Source organism: Artemia franciscana, chromosome 5 (genome assembly GCF_032884065.1).
Source record: "Artemia franciscana chromosome 5, ASM3288406v1, whole genome shotgun sequence".
NCBI lineage: Eukaryota > Metazoa > Arthropoda > Branchiopoda > Anostraca > Artemiidae > Artemia > Artemia franciscana.
The window spans coordinates 31624124-31638047 of NC_088867.1; the positions used below are offsets into that span (position 1 = coordinate 31624124).

The 13924-nt window shown below is 36.6% G+C and overlaps 1 protein-coding gene across 2 annotated transcripts in view; it reads left to right on the forward strand.

The window, feature by feature from the left end:
• Positions 1-651: 651 nt before the first annotated feature.
• The window catches only part of LOC136027271 (uncharacterized), a 134036-nt gene continuing 120763 nt past the window's right edge, over positions 652-13924 (forward strand). The window contains exon 1 of one of the 2 annotated variants that reach the window (XR_010617557.1): positions 652-697. The gene's annotated coding sequence lies outside the window, so the exon portion shown is untranslated. Of the gene's footprint in view, positions 698-5235; positions 5854-13924 lie in introns of those variants that run through there. The other variant, XR_010617558.1, reaches the window with a different exon arrangement.

The window sequence follows — 13924 nt, forward strand, 5'->3', positions numbered from 1 at the left end:
ATTCGACGAACTAAATGGACACCATCGATATAATCATTATTTCTATTCCCAAAGTCGACATAGATATAAGAAGGTTCACAGTATTTGCTAAACATAGGGACACATTTGAAAGAAACCCTGTCAAATATAAATACTTCCTTATTTCTATTCTTTTCTTCCTGACAATTGGCCGTAACAGCAACTATTTTAGTAGTTGGAAGGAAACACTCCAGAAGAAAACATTATAAAATTCTGAAAACTATTTTTAAGATTTCTAAAATAAGGTCTTAGATCACTCCCAAAAAAACGTATCAATTTTCTTCACCGGCCCCCTCTTCCCAACGTGCAAATAAACAGCCTGAATTAATCATACTCAATCAATTTTCTATAGGCGATTTCTTATCTTCAAATTTATTTAACGCCAAACAAGCAAGGGCAATGGCAACAATCGAAAAAAAACTAATAATGTTATTTGGGCTACATGTTTGCACATTAGGGGGGAGGGGTTAAAGTGATGGGCCTTCTAGGAATGCTAGTTTTTTTTAGAATTTTCCTAAGTGATTTTCAAAATTTTGTAGTTTTTCCTTCTGGAGGTGCCAACCACTAAACCTGTTTCCCATAAAATAACAAGAAGAGTCCCGCAAAATATGTTGGAAGCATATATAGTATCGCTTCAAGGGTGATAGAGTAAACTCATACACTATTAGGAATTATATACGTAAGTATTCATGCTTGTTTTAATGGAGCTGCCATTGATTGTTCAGGCTTTTACTCGTAACAATTACAAAGCTCACTACTCCGTAGCTAGACAATTAGCAAAATTCGCATACATCTATGGGGACCTGTCTACCGCCTCTTCGGTTTGTTATTCGGTTCAAAACTCAATTCTTCCACAAGACTTCCCATCCCAAGAAGGCACTTCTCTCCTAAACTTTCAAAATCTTCTTATTTTCGAGATATTAAATTTTACCGTTCAATAGATGTTCTCTAGTTTGGCCTTTTTCGCTGCTTGGTCTACCCATAAACCACTAGTGGTGGATCCATGGGAAGACCACCCCCCTACTCAGGGATGGATCTAGAGAAAAATCTTGGGGGAGGCCCAGTTCGAAAAGGGTGCCAATGAGCAAAATCTTGAGGGGCCCAGGTGCCAATAATTGACCAAATTGACAAACTTATTCAAAAAAAAGGAATAAAAAAGAAGAAAAACAGGATAAGAGGGCGCCAAAAAATTCTTGGAGATGGCCCGTGGTCCTCCCGGCCCCTTGGATCCGCCAGTGCCCCCACTTGTCTAGGCTGCATTTTAACCACACAATCTACATCTATACGGATTTATCGAGCAAAAAAAGTTATTCCAGATAACACTCTGGATCTGCCAATGCCCACTCTCATCAGTAAATGAAGCATTGCCTCTCCCCTAAATTTCAAAATTTTGGGGGGATTTTCCGTTGCATATTTTTCTTTGGCTTTTTTGGCATTTTCATAGAAGTGTTTTCTTTTGCGTTTTCATTGAAAAAAAAAAAAAACATTGTCAACCTAGACTTTAAAAATTTTTTTTTGTCCCTCTCCTATATTTCTCTAAATTAACACCGTGCAGAAATAAATATAAGCCTTTGACATACCATAAAAGAAAATATTTGACCAATAAACGTCATAAGTTTCATCTACTATCCTTGAATCAGTGCTTCCACTTTCCCCGAATTTTCGGGGATTTCCCCGAAACTCTAGAAAAATCCCCGAAAGAAAATGACGTTCCCCGAATCCCCGAAAACTCCCCGAATTTCTTTCTTTTCCCTTAATCTACACGAAAATAGAGTCATTGGAAAGCTTTCTGTTCTTTCCACAATCTTAATATTGTTTTGCACCTTTATATTATGGTACGCTGGCGAACGTATGGTATTGAAAACTCCATTTTGCAAACCAAAATGGGAATGAAACTATTGGATGCGGATTCCTCCTCTCTTATTATTTTCTCCTCTTTATTGTGAATATAGTAATGGCAAAAATGTTGTCATATGTTAAGGCTGATACAACTGCCAAAGAAAAAGCTACGATTATCTCTAGACTTCCAATTTAATAGTAAGCCAATTTTGTCACACTCTTCTAATTTTTCTAGCTGATTATCGTTTTAAATCGCTCATTCCTATTTTGATTTCAGAGCACGAAAAACAGAATACTTTGAAGTGATTTTCATTGATTTATTTTATATGATAATAGACCAAATATCTGATGATTTTGTCTCTATTCAGCATTTAAGGTTCTATGTAAATATGGCAGTCATCAGAGATAGTTCATGGTAACAGACTGTTACTAAGGAGCAACGTGGCTCAATAACAGTGGCGGTATCATGGGAGGGGGAGTGGGGGGCACGAACCCCCCACGTGATGTGGTGGATTTTTGGTTGGGAAAGTTTGCTCTGGTTTGGGTTAGGACGAAAGTTATTTGTATTTTACCTGGTTTTAATAAGTTTTTATGGCACTTGGTATCTACCAAGTTAAATCGGAAAAATTAAAAAAAATGAGGTATTTTTAACTTACGAAAGGGTGATCGGATCTTAAAGAAATTTGATGTTTGGAAGGATATCGTGTCTCAGAGCTGTTATCTTAATCCCTATCGGATCCGGTGACATCGCTGGGATTTGGCGGGGGGACCTAAAACCTTGGAAAAGGGTTAGAGTGGAGGGATCGGGATGAAACTTGGTTGGGAAGAATAAGCACAAGCTATAGAAACGAGATTGACATATTTGGAACGGATCCGTTCTCTTTGGGGGAGCTGGGGGTTGTTAATTTGGAAAAATTAAGGTATTTTAACTTAAGAACGGGTGACCGGATCTTAATGAAATTTGATATTAAAAAGGAACTCATGTCTCAGAGCTCTTATTTCAAATCCCGACCAGATCTGTTGACATTGGAGGGAGTTGGAGGGGGAAATTGGAAATCTTGGAAAACGCTTATAAATGTTTTAGATACGTGATTGACGTAACTGGACTGGATCCGCTCTCTTTGGGGGAGTTAGGGGGTGGGGTTCAGTGCTTTGTCGAGCCTGGTGCTTCAGGACGTGCTAGGACGATGAAAATTGGTAGGTGTGTCAGGGAGCTCCACAAATTGGCTTGATAAAGTCGTTTTCCCTGATTCAACCATCTGGGGGGCTAAAGGGAGAGGAAAAATTAGAAAAAAATGAGGTATTTATAACTTTTGAGTGAGTGATCGGATCTTAATGAATTTTGACATTTAGAAGAACATCGTGACTCAGAGCTCTTATTTTAATTCCCGACCGGCATTAAGCCTCTAATTTTACTTTTAAATCAATCTGTTGATTCTTAAAATTTTGTTAGAGCTCATACCATATGAGCTCTTGGCTCTTCTGGCCTCGTCACAAGTGCCATATGAGCTATTTGCTCTTGTTATAACTTACCATTTTTGTATCAATATTTTATACCATTTCAATTTCAACAGCTTTATTAGAACTTTAACCCTCACCAGGTTTTTGGATTATATTACGACCATTTCCACTACCTACCTACGGCGCATAGTTGTCGAGGTTCCCTTTAAATTGCAGACATTTATTTGTTCTCAAGTTTATCAGAGCAACCTTTTATGCTCCCTCCCCCTCCTTAAAGAAAATCCTGGATCTGTCCTTGCTCAATAGTAACCGAAACTCAAAAAAACAACAGACATATCAAAAGGATTGACTTATTATACTGGTACCAAATATATAAGATATTTTAAGTCCAGTGTTACTCTTCAAAGACTACAAGCCTGAGAAAATTTGTTTAATTTTTGAAAAAAAGGGGAAACGACAATAACATCATCTGGTTCAGCGAATCAGAGAACGCAACTGTATAGGGTTAAAGCTCCTATCTTCAAAAATGCGGACTTTCCCAGCAGATGTATTTTTCCGTGATTATCGCAAATATGCCCCCTTCCCCCCAAACTCGTTTGATCAAAATTTAGAGATACCGTAGCCATTTTGTTCAGCCTAATTGAGGTATCCAATAACTTTGCCTTTGGAGTTAATTTTACCTCCCACAGCACCTGAGGAAAGGTCTTGAAAATATATAATTTGCCCATTGTTTACGTATAATATCTGCTATTTGGAAGTATACATTCTTTTTTCGGATAAAGGATTGAACTTTCTGCTGGAGGATTTTCCGCAGGGAGAACTTTCCATTGGGAAACATATTTCAGAGGGATAAAATTTTGAGGGGAAATTTTACACTGGGAGGATTGGCCTGAATTCTGAAACAAAATTCTTTTTATTATTTTAGGTTTTTCTTTGTAAACCTAATCTTACGCGTGCAGATGTTAAGGGTAATAGTCCGAGATAAATTTTTAATGGTACTGAATTGTCTAGACTATTTTTCCGGGGAGAGGAACATTTTTTCCTTGGAGTTGGAGCTGGATTTTCTGGCATTTAAAAAAACATTTGAAATAAAACAAAGGTTTTTTTCCGTCTGAAATTACGCCTAAGGAGCAACACTAAAATAAACAAAAAATATTACATATTTGAAGGAGATCGTCCCCTCTTTTTTTACGCTTAAGTTGGAATTTAGTGTCGATTCTGACTCCCGAAACATAATTGGAGTTTAAACAGAACAATGAGAAGCTTAAGTACTAAAAAACTTCAGCATGAATAGTCGGGTGTTCAGAGGGGGCAATCCCCTTATTATGTTATTATTTCTATTCGTTTTAATTTTTACTGTTGCTCCTTGCTTTCAGGTATTTTTTTTTTTTTAAATTACAGGTGCAAGTTCATGTTTGCTTGCCAAAGAATATTCATTAATTTGGAGAAATAATTCTACTTGTTATTACTGTGTATGCGATTATTGCCTTTCTATGCTTGATTTTTGTTGTTTTTCTGAAGATAAATGACATAAAAGTCTTGTTTTGGGCTAAGAGAATAAAGCAGCAAAGATAATATAAAGCCTAAAGCAACACAGTTTCAGAGCGTAATTCAGCCTATTTTTTTAGTTTGAACACAGTTTTGAGGTTTTGTCCGTAATATCAGCAAAAATCGTTTTTAGCTATGGGTTCCAATCCCGTACTCTGGCTCTAAAACCTACTCTGAAAAAAAAAACTTGATATACTAGCTTGAGCTTGAAAATGAAGCTCTAACCATTTTTGGCTCCCAAATTTTTGGCAACGTAATTTCATCTTGAACGTGCCCCCGAAAATCCCCCGAATCTTGAAGACTTGTCCCCGAAAACTCCCCGAATTTTTTAAACTTGTCCCCGAATTTTGAGATTCGAGAGTGGAAGCACTGCCTTGAATGTATGGCATTATTTTCGTCCATATTTTCAACACAATACAACCATCAAAACAAAACCTTAACAACGCCAAAACCAAACCAAAACTGACCGAATAATATAAACAACCAATTACACTTCATTCATTTCATTTCACATTTGACGTCACTCACAAGCAAGTGAAGCACTAAAGGAGTTTATTTCTGAGATGATTGCGAGGATAGCAGAGGCGCTTTTTTCTCATTCATCATTAGCAGAGCTTCACAGTGTGGCTACAGTAGCTTCCTGATATAATTTGTTATAAGATTCTCACATGTTACAATACCACGAGTTCAATTTTAGAATTACTTCCGAAAAATAGATAATTGCCATCAAAGGAAGTTGTATTGACAACGGGAGCGTGATTAAGTAGGCAAAGCAACAGTAGCCTATGGCTCCATGGTTGAGATGATCTGACATGAAAAGCGTATATATATTTGTTATTGTTCCGAAAGGTCGCAAGATCCAAAGGGAACTTGACCATTTTTTTTTTCCCATTTTAACTGCTGGCCATCCAAACCGTTGGAAAGGATGCGGATGATCGGAGAAGGGAAGGGGCTCCTAATATTGCAGGCATGTTGCTGCACGTTAAGGTAATTTCTTTTAAATTTATACTTTGTTTTTCTTCTTTCTTTTAAGTTACATTACTTTTATGCTTTTATGCTAAATGTTGTTACTGACAATAATTTCTTTTAAAACGTTGCTTCATTTTTCTTCTTGCTTTCAAATTATATTACTTTTATGATTTATAACTGAGCAAATAAAATAGAATGCTCAGCCAGAAACGGCTATCTAGTTCTAAGATGCTCATTCTTTTTCTTTCTTTGTTTTGTAATTGTTGACCCCCATAAAATCAAAAAGAATTTTCATACGTCAAGATTGAACATGCCCACAATTAAAGAGTAGAAATATGTATCCAATCGAACAGGGACACATCCAGGGGTGGGTGTTACCGATTTTGAACCTATTCCCCCCTTAAAGCACTTCTTAGACTCTTAAATTGGTCGTAAAATACATGGGAAAAACTGTTTCTCCTAAACAACTACAAAATACTTCTATAACTCGTAAACTGGACTTAAAATAGGGGTAAAACATTACCCCCTCCCCCAAAAAGTTCTTTTGACTTACTCTTCCACCCACCTCTCTCCCCCGAACAAAACTTCTGGATACAGTCCCGCAAGTATGCACATTTTTTTTTCTTGTGACATTCTACATTCAGCCCCCTAATTTATTCCGAATTTTATATTTATGAATAATTAGTCTCGTCTGAACTTTGGGTCGGGCAGGGATCGCATTACCTGTAGCGTTTATAAAAACAAAATATATGAAACTTGTTGCTCATATGTCGGTTAGAGCCAAACGGAAAATTTACAGAACAAAATAGTAAGAACTGAAATACAGTAGCCTTCTAATTTGATTACCTACAGCACGGGGAACTCTCGCGTAAATTTTACAGGGAGAAGACAAGCGAAATCTTTTACAGTAAGGAAACAATGGCGTCTTTTTTATAAAATTAAATGAAAAACAATTTTTTCTACTGAAAGTAAGGAGCAACATTAAAACTTAAAACGAACAGAAATTATTCCGTATATGAAAGAAGCCGTCCCCTCCTCAACGTCCCGCTCTTTACGCTAAAGTTTGACTCTTTGTAACAGTTCTCCTTGCAACAATAAAAAAACTATTGATATCAAAATCCCGTTTTTTAGAGTTTCAGTTACTATTGAGCCGGGTCGCTCCTTTCAAACAGTTCGTTGCCACGAACTGTTTGAAAAAGTTTCATATTTTTTGAATTATTAATAGTTTGTGGTGTTAACAAAAGGTAGGTCTTTCGGAGGTGGATTCTCGCGCAGCTCCACAATTTGGGCGTGCATTTCTTACAATGTAGTTTGTCCCAAGCATCGATCAGATAACACAATCAAAACTTTTCGAATTTTTTCGACTCTTATTCAATATGAATCAACGTTTTGATATGCAACTGGTTCGACATGGCATAATCTACTTGCATCAGAGCGTGTTTTGCACGCTGGTGTAATTGTTGGTATAGAAAAATCTCAAAACAATACCGGATTAAAGTAATGTAATTGCACCAAAAAGAGAGAACCCTTATCTAATTGAACCACAGCCTAGATACCAATAGCTGTGCAATATTGGTATCTAAGCTGTGCATTGAACTGATTAAGGCCTCTTAACTTAAAACAAACAGAAATTACTTCGTATATGAAAGAGGCTTTTCATCCTAAATGCCCCGCGCTTTACGCTAAAGTTTGACTCTTTCTCTTAACTCTACTTTTTAAGACAGTAAAAAACTTTAGCATAAAAAGCGGGCGTTGAGGAGGAAAAGCCCCTTTCATATACGAAGTAATTTTTGTTCGTTTTAAGCTTTAATGTCGCTCCTTACTTTCAGTTAAAAAAACTTGTTTTTTTTATTTAATTTCTGAACGTTTTTGAATTAATTCATCTTTTGATCATGGCTCTCCCTACATAAATAATTAAAACGAAATTTGCCTATTAATTTTCTTGGGCTAAATGGCTTTCTCATAGTTTTAATCGGAAGATTTTTAGAAAAAAAAAGCGAGGGAGGAGGCCTAGTTACCCTCCAGTTTTTTGATTACTGAAAAAAGCAACTAGAACTTTCAATTTTTTACGAACGTTTTCACTAGTAAAAAATATACGCAACTGACGAATTAACTAATAAAAATTGAATAAACTGAATAAAAATTCATTAAGATCCGATCACCCACTCGTAAGTTATAAATACCTCATTTTTTGTAATTTTTCCTCTCCCTTTAGCCCCCCAGATGGTCGAATCTGGGAAAACGACTTTATCCAGTCAATTTGTGCAGCTCCCTGATACGCCTACCAATTTTCATTGTCCTAGCACGTCCAGAAGCACCAAACTCGCCAAATCACTGAACCCTTCCCCCCCCAACTCCCCCAAAAAGAGCGAATCCAGTACGGTTACGTCAATCACGCGTCAAGGACATTTGCTTATTCCATCCACCAAGCTTCATCCCAATTCCTCCACTCCAAGTGTTTTTCATTATTTCCCCAATGTCAAAAGATCTGGTCGGGATTTGGAATAAGAGCTCTGAGACATGAATTCCTTCTAAATATCAAATTTCAGTAAGATCCGATCACCTATTCATAAGATAAAAATAACCAAAATTTCACGTTTTCCAATAATTCCGGTTTCCCCTTCCAACTCCCCCCCAATGTCACAGGACCTGGTCAGAATTTAAAATTAGAGCTTTAGAGCACAAGATCCTTCTAAATATCAGATTTCATTAAGATCTGGTCACCCTTTCGTAAGTTACAAATACCTTAATTTTCAAAATTACCCCCCCCCCCTCTCCACCAAAGAGAGCAGATCCGGTCCAGTTATGTCAGTCACTTATCTTAGACAGGTTTTTATTCTTCCCATCCATTTTCATCCTGATCTCTCCACTTTAAGTATTTTCTAAGATTTCTGGTCCCCCAACTTCCCCCCCCCCCCAATGACGCTGGATCCGGTTGAGATTTAAAATAAGAGATCTGAGTTACGAGGTCCTTCTAAATGTGAAATTTCATGAAGATCCGATCACTCTTTCGTCAGTAAAAAATACGTCATTTTTTTTCTATTTTTTCAGAATTAACCCCCCCCCCAATAGAGTGGATCCTTTCCAATTATGTAAATCACGTATCTAAGACTTCTGCTTATTTTTTCCACCAAATCTCATCCCGATCCCTCCAATCTAAGCATTTTCCATGATTTTAGGTTCCCCAAACTCCCCCCAATGTCGCCAGATCCGGTCGGGACTTAAAATAAGAGCTTTGAGACACGATATCCTTCTAAATATCAAATTTCATTGAGATATGGTCACCCGTTCGTAAGTTAAAAATACCTCTTTTTCTAATTTTTCAGAATTAACCCCCCCCCCCCAACTACCCCAAAGAGAGCAGATCCGTTCCGGTTATGTCAATCATGTTTCTAGGGCTTGTGCTTATTTTTCCCACCACATTTCATCCCGATCCCTCCACTCTAAGTGTTTTCCGAGATTTTAGGTTTCCCCTCCCAACTCCCCCTCAATGTCACCAGATCTGGTCGGTATTTAAAATGAGAGCTCTGAGATACGACATCCTTCTAAATATGAAATTTCATTGAGATCCGATCATTCGTTCGTAAGTTAAAAATACCTCATTTTTTCTAGTTTTTCAGAATTACCCCCCCCCCCTCCCAACTACCCAAAAGAGAGCGTATCCGTTCCGTTTATGTCAATCATGTATCTAGGACGTGTGCTTATTTTTCCCACCAAGTTTCATCCCGACCCCTCCACTCTAAGTGTTTTCCAAGATTTTTGGTTTTCCCTCCCCCCAACTCCCCCCCCCCCCCAATGTCACCAGATCTGGTCGGGATTTAAAATAACAGCTCATTTCATTAAGATCTGATCAACCGTTCGTAAGTTACAAATACTTCAATTTTTCTATTTTTTCCGAATTAACGGGCCCCCACTCCCCCCCCCAGATGGTCAAATCGGGAAAAAGACTATTTGTATTTTAATCTGGTCCGGTCCCTGGTACGCCTGCCAAATTTCATCGTCCTAGCTTACCTGGAAGAGCCTAAAGTAGCAAAACCGGGACCGACAGACAGACCAACAGACCGAGAGAATTTGCGATTGCTAAATGTCACTTGGTTAATACCAAGTGCCATAAAAAATATCTTATCTAGTTTTGATGCAGTTTCCGTGTACACTTCATGCGATGTCCATAAATGTGAACAGGCCTTACAAAGAAAATTAGAGGAAAATTCTGCTTGGTCAGATTATAAAACCTTGGAAATTGACACAATAATGACACTTGTGCGTCTTTGCAACAAGTTCTCTTTATATTTTATGTTTCGAGAAAAAATTTTCCTTCAGATTAAGGGCCAACCCATGGGCACTGTTTTTTCTACTTTTTTGGCAAATTTTTACATGGATTTCATACAACAGTCTGCTTTGAATAGTTTCCCCTTAAATGACTCTCTCTGGTTTCGTTTCGTTGATGATATTCTTGCTGTTTGGGAACATGGTCAGGACTCTCTAAAAGATTTGTTGGCACATTTGAATTCTTTTCATTCGAATCTTCAATTCACAATAGAACTGGAAGATTCAGGAAAGCTCCATTTTTTGGATGCTGTAATTATAAAAATAGTCCTTTCCTTGAATTTTTTATATATAGAAAGCCGATCCATAATGATCGATATCTACATTTCTCGTCAAATCACCCTCCTTGTGTAAAAAAAGGGTAGTAATTTCTTTAGTCGACAGGGTTCTAAAAATAGGTTCACGTAATCATCTAAAATTCGAGTAAGATTACGTTAAAGATATTCTATTCTGCAAGGCCTACCCAATCAATCTCATGAAAATATAATAGATAACCGATTAAAAAAGGTAAAACAGGAAAATAGGGAGCCCGTCCCCCTTGATTCAGTTACACTGGCAATTGAGAAAAAAACTTTCACTACATTACCATACGTCTCGAAACTCAGCGACAAACTTGGAAAAAAAAAACACAATCTCTCTGTTTCTTTCAAAACTGAACAAAAAGTTGAACATTCTTTCAACTCGGGAAAGAATAATACGTTAGTTCTTTTTGAAGAGGCAACTTTAAATATCTACCGTAAAATTGCCTACCACAATCTTTTAAAGAGGCAGTTGAGATAAAAAAAAAACAACAAACATATAAATAGAAATTTGGCTATAAATAGAGACACGGGAGATATTACCTTAAGCCCAATTTGTAACAATTTAATATCAAAAGACTCGATGAATATTTTCGCCCAGTCTAATTTAAGACAACCTGTCCGCATATATAATGAAATCTGAAATTGTAGACAGGCGAAATCTGTTGCAAGGCATAGGATACTTATTCAATCTAATTGGTAACTTCTCTTTCATTGATTTCAAGTTGGTTTTTGTTGTTTGATTCAGTGTCTTTTTTCCTCTCGTACAGTTCACTTAAGAAGATTAGGCTTTGCTTTTTTTGTTTCTTTTTTCTTTTTCCTCTTTCTTATTTTTTTGAGCGCTGAGGACGACTTGGCGGAGGTCCTTGTCGAAATATTTGCTTGTTTTTCATATTTTGCTACTGGCTGACAAAATCCTCGTTTTTCACCTATTTTATTTTTCATTTTTTATTTCCTTTCTTGTTTTCGTACGGGTGTTGAGGAGGAAGCAGCCCCTTTTATATACGAAGTATTTCTATTCACTTTAAGTTTCAATATCACTCCTTACTTTCAGTGAAAAAAACTTGTTTTTTTATTTAATTTCTGAACATTTTTGAATTAATGCATGTTTTGATTTGGGTTCTCTGCATATGAATAATTCAAACGAAATTTGCATATATATTTTTGGGTAAATGGCTTTCTCATAGTTTTAATCGAATGATATCGAGAAAAAAGGAATAGGGGGAGTCCTAGTTGCCCTCCAAGTTTTTGGTTACTTAAAAAGGCAAAAAGAACTTTTATTTTTTTACGAATGTTTTTATTAGTAAAAGATATACGTAACTTACAAATTAGCTTACGTAACAAACTTCTGCATTTGCATGTTTTTATTACATATATAAGAGGGTTCACCCCCTCGTCAGTACCTCGCTCTTTATATTAAAGCTTAAATTTTGTCCCAGTTCCTTAAGAATGACCCCTGAATCACAAAGGCCGTAGAATAAATACTTACAATTACTAAAAATACTTTAGCGTAAAAAGCGAGGTATTAGGAGGAGGTGAACCCCTCATATGCTTAATAATTTCTGTTCGTTTTAAGTTTTAATGCTTCTCCTTACTTTCAGTTGAAAACACTTTTTCATATTAATTTTTTCATTGTTTCTTTTAAATAATGTTAGAAAATCCTGCGCTCCCTTCATGGAATTTTTCTTCCCCAACGAAAAATTCCTCCATGAAAGTTCCCCCAAGATATCCCCCTCTTCTCAACCCCTCCCCCAACCAAAAAATCCCCCTGAAAACGGCTCTACACTTCCCAATAACCATTACTGTATGTAAGCACTGGTCAAAGTTTGTAACTTGTAGCCCCTCCCACGGGGACTGTAGGGGAACAAGTCGTCCCCTAAGACATAGTTATAAGGTATTTCGACTATGTTGAATAAAAAGGGTATCTCAGAATTTTGATCCAGTGACGTTGGGAAAATAGTTAGCGTGGGAGGGGGCCTAGGTGCTCTCCAATTTTTTAGTCACTTAAAAAGGGCACTAAAACTTTTCATTTCCGTTAGAATGAGCCTTCTTGCAACATTCTAGGACCACTGGGTTGATACGATTACCCCTGGGGAAAAAACACACACAAAAAAAAAAACAAATTAAAACACATCTGTCATCTTCCTTCTGGCAAAAAATATAAAATTCCACTTCTACAATAGGGTTTTCTGATACACTGAATCTGATGGTGTGATTTTCGTTAAGATTCTATGACTTTTTGGGGTCTTCCCCCCTATTTTAAAAAATGAGGCAAATTTTCTCAGGCTCGTAACTTTTGCTGGGTAAGACTAAAGTTGATGAATCTTATACATTTGAAATCAGCATTGAAATGCAATTCTTTTGATGTAGCTATTGGTATCAAAATTCCGTTTTTTAACAGTTCGTTACCACGAACTGTTTGAAAGGGTTAATATACACTATCTATAAAGCTTCATTTAGCTAAGTTACTTCATTTCAGGCTTGAAAAAGTTATCGTTTCAGGCTTAAAAAAGTTACACAGAGGGGTTCATATTTATGTATCAGCTATTCCGGAGGAGGCTTCATGGATCTTTGTCAGGAAGGTCTACTTGAAGCCTCCTAAAGAGCTTTTCACAGTCAAATCTCCTAACTCTCCGTAACCCTTCAGGTAAATATAGAAGATTAGGAGATGGATTATAAATTAGTCGAGAATTTTTTACAGTGAGGTAATCAAACAGTTCGTGGTAACGAACTGTAGTAAGGAGTGACCCGGCTCAATAGTAACCAAAACTCAAAAAATGGAATTTCTACACCAATAGCTACATCAGAAGAATTGCACTTTAATGCTGATTTTAAATATATAAGTTTCATCAAGTTTATTCTTACCCATCAAAAGTTACGAGCCTAAGAAAATTTGTGTAACCTAAGCTTTAGTGTAAAGAGGGAGGTACTGACAAGGGGGTGAACCCTCTCATATACGTTATCAAAATTCCTTTTTTACGTTTATAAATTGTTATCAAAATTCCTTTTTTTCTGTTTTGGTTAATATTAGGTCGTGTCACTCCTTACAGGTCGTTACCTCGAACTGTTTGATCAAGAGGCAACCCATCAACTGTAAACAACAACAAAAATATAGTAATTCTCATAAGAAACTTAGGAAGATCTTCCATTATAAATTGGGTTCTTTCAGCAATGAACCAACTAACATTATTTAAACCTTCAAAATGCCTTTGGTCTTAGGGAGAATGGGCCTGCGTCAGACAATTTTTTTTCAGCTATTCATACAATATCAGTTAAAATTTGTGAATTAATGCTTTTTTTCGTGTCGAACGACAAAAAGATGTGACAAAATATTGTTTTTTCTCCTGCTTGTTATTCTATTTTTCATTTTATTTTTTATCTTCGGTCTTACATGATGTTTTGTAAAGTTTTGTTTTTGTCAGATGTCGTCTGATTCAGCCCTTGAAATACAGTTAATATTGTGC